We start from the raw sequence: 9,298 nt of genomic DNA on the forward strand, positions 1-9,298 counted from the left end.
TCAACTCCGGGAGTTTGAGTAAAGCCCTTCGCAACCAATCACGCCTTATACGTGTGTACTTTCCCATCCATGTCGGTATATATTCTTCTTGAAGATCCAATTGCACCCGACCATCTTACGACCTGGCACATTTTCAACCAAGTTCCAAACTTGATTGTCATACATGGACTGGATCTCGTTGTCCATTGCCTCTTTCCATTTCGCAGACTCTAGGCCTGCCATGGCTTCCTTGTAGGTGTTAGGTTCATCCAAATTTATTAGTGTGTTATCACTGATAAACGTATCACCTTCACTTGTTATATGGAAAGCATACAACATAGGTGGAACACTAACTCTACTACAACGTCTAAGAGGTAAGGACTCATCAATCGGTTCAACAGGAGTTTCCTCCTCGGTTTGATCGCTAGTGTTAGATGTTCCTTCATCACTTGATTCTTGAAGCTCTTTAAGATCAATTTGCCTCCCACTGTCCTCTTGGCATATGAGTTCTTACTCTCAAAAAACCCCTATCCTCGCAATGAAGACAACATTGTCACTCGGTCTATATAAGAGATATCCAAAGGACTTCTGTGGGTAGCCGATGAAAATACTTCGCTCGCTATGAGATTCAAGCTTGTTGTGAGTTCTCATCTTACGAAAGCCTCGCAATCCCAAACCTTGAGATGTGCCAATGAGGGAGCTTTCCATGTCCACATCTCGTGAGGTGTTTTGGCAACCTTCTTAGTCGGTACTAGATTAAGGATATAGACGGCAGTCTCTAAGGCATGCCCCCAAAATGAGATACGTAGCGAAGCTCGACTCATCATGGAACGAACCATGTTCGACAAGGTTCAATTGCGCCTCTCATCCACACCATTCAACTGCGGTGCATAGGCGGCGTCAATTGCAAAACAATTATGCATTCCTTGAGGTAGTCGTGGAATTCAATACTAAGGTACTCACATCCTCGATCGGATCGGAGCATCTTAATTTTCCTGCCCAGCTGATTATCCATTTCTTGCTTAAACTCTTTGAACTTTTCAATGGTTTCTGACTTATGCTTGATTAAGTAGATATACCCATATCTGCTATAATCATCGGTGAAAGTCACATAAAAGCGGCTCGCATCCCTTGTGGTGGATCTGAAGGGCCCACATACATCGATATGTATGAGATCCAATAAACCCTCAACCCTTTCACAAGTACCAGCGAAGGGTGACTTAGCCATCTTTCCAAGTAAACAAGACTCGCACGTGTCATCGTCCCTAAGGTCGAATAACTCCAAAACTCGATCCTTTTGGATTTGGGCTATGCGTTTCTTGTTGACATGTCCAAGACGACAATGCCACAAACATGATTTGTTCAAACCATTGGAAGAATCGATATGCAACACATCATTTTCTAAGTTGTCTATAACCATCACAATTTCATATATTCCATTACAAGGCAATGCTTCAAAATAGAAAGTACCATTAAAGAAAGCATTAATAGAACCAGTTTCATTATTAATTGAAAATCTAAAACCTTGTTTATACAAACCATGAAAAGAAATAATGTTTCATGTCATTTCTGACGACTAGCAACAATTATTCAAATCTAAAGCTTGTTGGTTATTGTCTAAGTCCATAACTATAATTGGTATGTACTTGACCCGACTCGGCATGGTCCATTTGGGTTGCATGGCATCAGAACATTTGGATAGACCATTTGTGAGAAGAGGACATGTGTGACATATTAATATATTATAAGTTCTAATATATTAATATGAAATCATGTTATTTAATTAGTATTGATCAAGACTAAATTTGGACTTAATTTAGTGATCAAAAAGAGACTAATTAAATATACGGGGATTGATTGTGTAAATCATTCGTTCTTATATATGTGGGCTTATGATCCAAGATTCCTTATGTTGGGTTTAACCCATGTGGTGATCCATGGATACTCCATGGAGGTTAAAACCCATGGAGCATAAGGAATGGGTAAAGTCATGAGTTACATGGTGTAACCCTAATGGCCACACTATATAAAGACCCCTTTAGCTCAAGAAATTGGCACCAATGATATATATGTGAGGGCTAGCCGATTTGAGCATGGAGTGTCTTCTCCTCATGGTTATTCCATGAGTTGGTGATGTTGTGTGAACCATTTAAGGTGTCACACTTGGGGCACTACGCTCTCGAGCTTCATGGAGTCAAGGTACATCAACAAGGTATGTATTATATCCATTTTATTACCCAAGTATCAAGGGATTGTATGCTAGTTAGGGTAATACCTTGGAATATTCATATTTTCATGTATAATAGAGAAAACATAGATCCAAGGTATTTAGGGTTGTATATGCACTTAGAAGTGTTAGAATGCTCATAACCCAACAGTGGTATCAGAGCCTAGGCTTGTTTTCTTGTTATACATGCAAAATCTGCTTAAAATCGAAGTTTTTTGTTGTCTGGACAACGGACTCGGCGAGTCCATGCCTTAAAAGTGTTAAAAACGATCCAACTCGTCGAGTTGGACCCCCCGACAGCATATCTTCGACTATTTTGGCTGGAATTGGACTAGAAACATTACCCTAAGCTGTTTTTCAACTTATAAACCTGTTTTTGATGTGGTAATGTTCATGCTAATCCAATTTCAAAGATAATTATCAATAGATTCATGTTTTGTATTAGTTTAAGTATTATGCTAATTACATGAAAAATTTTGATTTGAATTATCTTGTTCTTATGAGTTGCTTAGATTAATAGGAAAGTTATGTGAAATTTTTGTTTTCAATCCAAATTAATCTAAGAGTTGGTTCTAAAATGTGTTTTTGTAACTTGTCCTCAAGTTATATGAAAAGTCACATTTAAGATCCATAAATCTCATAAAGATTTCCATAACTTATGAATAAGGAAGAGTCACATTCTTTTAATAGTTTAAAGTCTTCCATAACTTTTCCCCAAGTTATGGAACTTGAAGAGTTTTTAGAATTAAAACTACTTTAAACACATAAGTTATGGAATTGAATAGTTTTGAATAGTTTCAAAACTTGACCTCAAGTTTTGGAATTTGAAAAGTTTTCCCTTATGAATACTTTAATTCCAAGTTAAACCCTTAGAATTTTAAAAGTTAAAATTGAACCCTTATACTTTATAATATTATAAGTTAATAATACTTATATATACGTATAAGAGCAAGCCGTCTTACCATTAGTAGGCCTCATTCACGAAGCCGGTCTATAAGGGGGGTATAAGGTTACTGCCTATAAAATGGCAGTTTAATGGGTGTCCACTCTCACCCACCGCTTCCTTGACTGGTGGAGGGTTGTTAGCCAAACAGGTAGGACAAGGACTATAACTCTCCCTTCATTAAAAGTATTAATGATAAATATAAAGTAACTAAAATGTTTTTATAATTCCCAATGTTAGTTACTTTAGGAAAATATGAATAAGGTGCTAATCCATGAAATTACACTTTGCACTTTGCTTAAGTCGGTTAGTGGAGCGTGTATGGTTAACTAGCACACTAGCTTGATTTAACAAGGTAGGCAAAGGGTAACTTAATATTTATCATAGCATCGGTGGAGCGCATGTGGTTAATGGGCACATCTATTGAGGGTAAATATTAAGGGTACCAAATAATTTGCATGGTTACTTCACACCTTGTTTTGTGATCCTCGGCATCCCAGTCACAAAACCTGAAGGACACACTCGAGATTGAAACATGTCATTGAACAGTTAAATGAATCTCAAAAGATCTAGGAGTTTCAAATCCAAGTAAAACCTAATTAAATCATTTCGTTTTCATGGTGGAAATTGGTGAATCGTCATTCACCTACCTTCAAATGTTCTATAGCTTTGACTACGGCATCCCTCTTCCAAGTTATAAAATATTGTGTTGGGTCCTAGCCTTAATATTTCATATTAGGTGTTATATTAAGGACTTTAAATCAACTATCTTGAATATCTCCCAAAAAGATGTCTGGTTCAGACATTTATGATCTTACCAAGTCTCTTGAAACTTCACCTCCTCCACTTCCTCCAATTATTTTCCCTAACCCACAAGTTCAAGGTCACTCGGGCCCTAATGGCAAGCAAGGTCTATGTGTGCTCACATCTTGGAGATGAAGTCACATATTGACAAGTCGGGAGAGTTGGGTGTCAAATTCTTTAGAAAGTTAGATGTTCAATCACTTTCTAAGTCACATAGTGAGTTCCTTTGGGATTACTATGAAACAGACTATGACATGACCCTTAATGATCTTATCTATTTGCTTGGTGCTGCTAAATCAGAAATGATTTGAGGATTAGTAAAGCAAAATTGACTAGGAGATCAAGTTCCCAATGGACATTGACAATGGAAACATTGGATATCTAGAAAAGCCTTCTCTTCCCAAGGAAATGGATTGACCATAGTCAACTCTGTTAACCAAATGGTAAAGAGAACGACAAGTCTGAGATAGTCCACTGCACCATTCCCAAACAGTCCATATGTTTTGCCAAAGGAAGGGGTATTGATTGCGAAGCTGCCAAATTTACCTGAAAGATCATAAGGCTGGTAAAGTCAATAAGTTTGACTCTACTTCAGGTAAAGTATATTATCTAACTCGGTTAAGTTTCTATTTTGAGATTCTTATTACATGATGTGACTGGGTCACATGTTGATCTTTTAAGAATCAAAGGAAAAGTGAAGGAAACTTAAAGAAAGAGTACGTTGAATCTGACTGCGAAGATGGATTTCTATCGCTTGATTGAAGATCAGATTCTTGAGCCACTCTTAGGAGTTATGATAGATTGCTAGGAAACATGTAATAGCATAGTTTTCATTTAAAGTTGCATTGTAAGGGAAAGTTTTTCCACATTTTATAAATAAATAAAAGTTTGTTTTACTTTATTTTAAATCTCCTTGCAATGACATTTATGAAAACTTGATGTTTGTATGTTTCTAGCAATATTGAAAATATGAATTTGACTCTTGCATCTGTGGTAGTGTCTAAATTTACCAAATAAGGAAAGCTTCTCATCATCCAAGTTTTCAGTTGGATAGAAACTTGGAATCATACAAGTTGTACAGTATGATGAATGAGAACTTTCAGCGTTGGAAAAATTAAGACTATTTCCTTGTTCACATGTATATGTGAGTCAAGTGAAGGGCTAAGGGATCGAGTACACATTCTTGTGCACTGATCAAGTCCACCACAAAATATCTATTAGACTATTCGTCATGATTTACTAAAGTTTAGTAAATATGGTTACACTTACAAGTTTAAGTGTAATTCTGATACATTGGAAAATTTTCAATGTATGGCATACTGAATGAGAAGAATCAAATTAGGCAGAAGGATAAAAGTTTCTCAAATCTGAAAAGATGGGAGAGAACGTTAGTATCATGTTTTGTGTTCATCTTAATAATTAAGAAACCATGTCACAATTGGTCCTCTAATGACATCTTAGTGCATTCATATGGCTAAGAAGAGGAATCAAGAATTGCTAAAATGGTTAAATCAAGAAGATGAGTCATACTTCATTCCAAAAAAAGTCTTAGAGTCATACTCCAAGACTGTAAGTTGAGTGACATATCTTAAAGAAAGATTTAAAACACTTGTCAAATGTAAGAGTAAAAGTGTCATACTCTTGTACATTTGAATTTGGTAGGTTGTGATGTTTTAGATAAAACAAATACCAACTTAGGCGACGCCACACGCAAAAAGTGAGGCACGCACTTCTAGAAGCTGCAATATCGAACCAATAGACCAACTCCACATGTCAGGAGGAGAGCTACTAACCAGAGCCAAGGCGCAATGCGCCCCGCCTCGCCTATTTTCAACCTATAAATACGATTTCAAGCTCGTTTGTTTCCCCACACCCTTCTAAACATTTTCTCTCAAATTTCTCTCCATTTTGCCCTAAAGTTCTTTAGTATTTAGGGTATTTTGGCAAGCTCTGAGGTCCCTGAGTACCCGGTAATTAGAAGCTATCAAGTCGGAGTTCCGCCAACACAATTTCCATACTTTTGTTAGGAAAATCTTTGTAAGTTTAGCTACACTTGTATTACTTTCGGTGTGACTTATATTTATATTCATAGTCATTGTTCTGAATTTATAAATAAGATTTATCAGTGATTCCAAATCATTATACTGATTGATCTACTTCCAGGGATGATGTATAGGCTAGATTTAGTGAGGTGTTTAAAGTGAGATTTCCAAATAGTATACTTTGTATACTAAACGGACCCTACATCCGATATGATCTTACCCGGTTGCTCCTTACTTAATAGATATTGATGTAGACACTAGGATTGTTGAGGAATCGAGACTATCATTAGTCACCAGGGATATTAAACTAAGACTTAGTGATATGAACCTTGGTTACATCAAATGAAAAGTTAAGTTTTGAAACGAAGCACTGCCCAACTTTCTAGTCATCCACTTTAACAAGTGAGTGCATAGTTACTTTTAACTTACACATAAATATAAAGTATCTAGATAATTAAATGTTGTGTGTGCCTATCATCTGTGTTGTATGTGTATATATATATATATATATATATATATATGGTAGTGATAGGTGATGAAATATGAAATGAGGAGATGGTGTTGAGAGGCCTTGACCATTGATGAACCAATCATCTAGTAAAGTATATATAACAACCACGAACTATTCTAAACAGTCCAGTGGAACGCTGGTAGGCTCGCAACCTGTAGGTGTTAATGAACTACTGTTCATTTGATGTACTTTGTCCCCCATGGTTGTCTTACTGACATATATCGCTAAGGGAATCCCCAAGCAGTATTGTCTATCCGTTGCTAATGATGATCCTCGGGGTAGGTCCCTTGAGATCATTAGTTTCGGTTCAATACGTGAGAATAACAAGATATGAAATATATAATTAAAGAACTTAATTATCGTGGGTTGAAAACCCTATGTTCTTACCAGGCTTTCAAGTCTTACCCATTTAGTTTATTTGTATCACAGGTAATGATACAAAGACACAAGGATGATGGGTGATTTGAGGAGTTATTAGGCCATAGTATAATAAATTATTATAAGGCCTGATAAAACAAGTTTATGCTTATGTATATGTATTGTTTTATAAATAAATGAAAAATGTTTCTTCGAAAATATAATATGTTTTGGGAACAAACTTCACATTAAGTTTTATACTTTGAATTAAACAAGCATAAAAAATTGTCGTGAAAATTGGGGATGTCACAAAACTAACAGAGCAAAGCGACTCGACTGAGTCACCTTCATCACAACTCAAAACATGCATAAACAACTTAGGTGTTGTCAAATATTGTTCAAAGTTGTTATATACATATGCAAATCATTACCAAAAGGTAATTCATCAATTATTCCTTTAGATGTAATGAAGATTTAACCACTTTAGATGGATTTTATGGCCAAATTATTAACTTACAATAATAACAACCTCAAATGAGGCATGGACACAAAAATAAAAGTTTAGATTCCATATAATTATTAAATCACTCTAAAACATCCAATTCATTTTCAATTGATTCATCAAGGTTACTAACAAATAAACATTTCCTTTCCATCATTTGAAATCACGATTTCAACAAAATCTAAATAAAAGTTTTGTTGATCTAAATGTGTAACATCTCAGAAATCCAACCTTAAATTTTGAAAAACCAGAGTATATGTTTTACCAAAAGGTTTTATTCATAATCATTAGTAAAATACAAGGTTATCTTTTTCACATCATATTAGCACAAACATAATAAAATTGCAGAAGATATTTCGTAATTTGAAAACTATAACGTAATAAAGAACGTGTAGCTAGATATCATGCCCCTCCGAGAATGTACAAATTTCACAATAATGTCAGCTCCATGCCCTCCAAACCCGAAGGACCTGCAACTAAAAATAAAAAGTAACAACTTTAAGCCTAAGTCTTGGTGAGTAATCATAATGCTCACCCATTATACAGATCATATGTAATACACATGATAACACATACTTTGAGTAATAAGTCACATATAACTAAACACATATGTATGGATTTCCTTTTTTTCCATGCATACCAACTGATTTTCTCCTTTTCAATTAATGTATCACATATAGTTCAATACACATCGATGGAAGGAAAACGGGCAACAAGCCACGCTGCTAGCCCTTTCTGGATGGCAAAATTAATTCTTTTGAAAACAACATGTGTGGATCTCGGAGATATAACATTAGAATGCATGACCCGTTTGAATCTGTTGAGGAGCTCCACCGCCTTTGGCGCAAGAAATCCAAATGTATCAAATACAAAAGGTACAAACACATGTTGTAACGACCCAAAAATATAGGGTAAAATTTTCATTTTTCATTATAGTCAAACACAAATGTTACTTCATCCAGTCATTCAAAAACATTGCTTAATTAAAACATTTATCAGCCCAAAATCACATAATGCGGAAAACACGGGTGTCTGCGCTGTGATCAAGCCGAACCCTTCCTTTCCAAACTGATGATACCAAAAACCATAACAAAACTGTAAGCACGAAGCTTAGTGAGTTCCCCATCGCATACCCTACATAATCCACATAATCACGTAATCCATATTAATCACATAATCCATGCATATAAACATATAAGGATGTCGTGGGCTCCCCCAAGGTCTTCTTACACCTATGCGTCATGGGCTCCCCAATGGTCTTTACCTGGAAAGCCATTGGCTCCCCCACATTGTCTGACATCTAAGTGTCATGGGCTCCCCCTATGGTCTTTACCTGGAATGCCATGGGCTCCCCCACATGGTCTGATATCCAAGTTCCATGGGCTCCCCCATGGTCTTCCATGCAAGTATCACAAAGACAACTAGCATTCCACATAACACATAATCAACTAGCATACTGCATATCACATAATGGCTAGCATACCACATAACACATAATAGGTCGGCCTTGGTGCCTTTGACCCATTGGTATGGTGAGGAGACTCACCTAGAATGCTGAAAACTCCCTGCAAGAAATCCTTAGCCGCTGCCCTGACAACTCCTCGAGCTGTCAATACTAAAATATCGCCCAATTAGCAATTGGGTCCCAAACCATGATCCATAATCCATACTTGGGGGTTAATTACCCATTTTACCCCTGGCCTAACAAGATTCATAACTAAGTCCCAAGTCCAAAACTGACAAGGCTCAAAACTGTAAAATCCATAAAAACCTACTAATGGCCCAATTTTCCAAATTTAGCCCAACTCCTCAATCGGGCCTTCCCTTTAAGCCCAAACACATTCTTCGCCCAAGTCCTTTCATAATGGCCCAAGAGTCTTCCCTTTGCTAATGGGCCCGAAATCCATGTCCAAATTTATTAATGGGCCACTTG

The sequence above is a fragment of the Lactuca serriola genome, chromosome 8 (genome assembly GCF_051521515.1).
Source record: "Lactuca serriola cultivar US96UC23 chromosome 8, Lser_US96UC23_V15, whole genome shotgun sequence".
In the NCBI taxonomy this organism is placed as follows: Eukaryota; Viridiplantae; Streptophyta; class Magnoliopsida; order Asterales; family Asteraceae; genus Lactuca; species Lactuca serriola.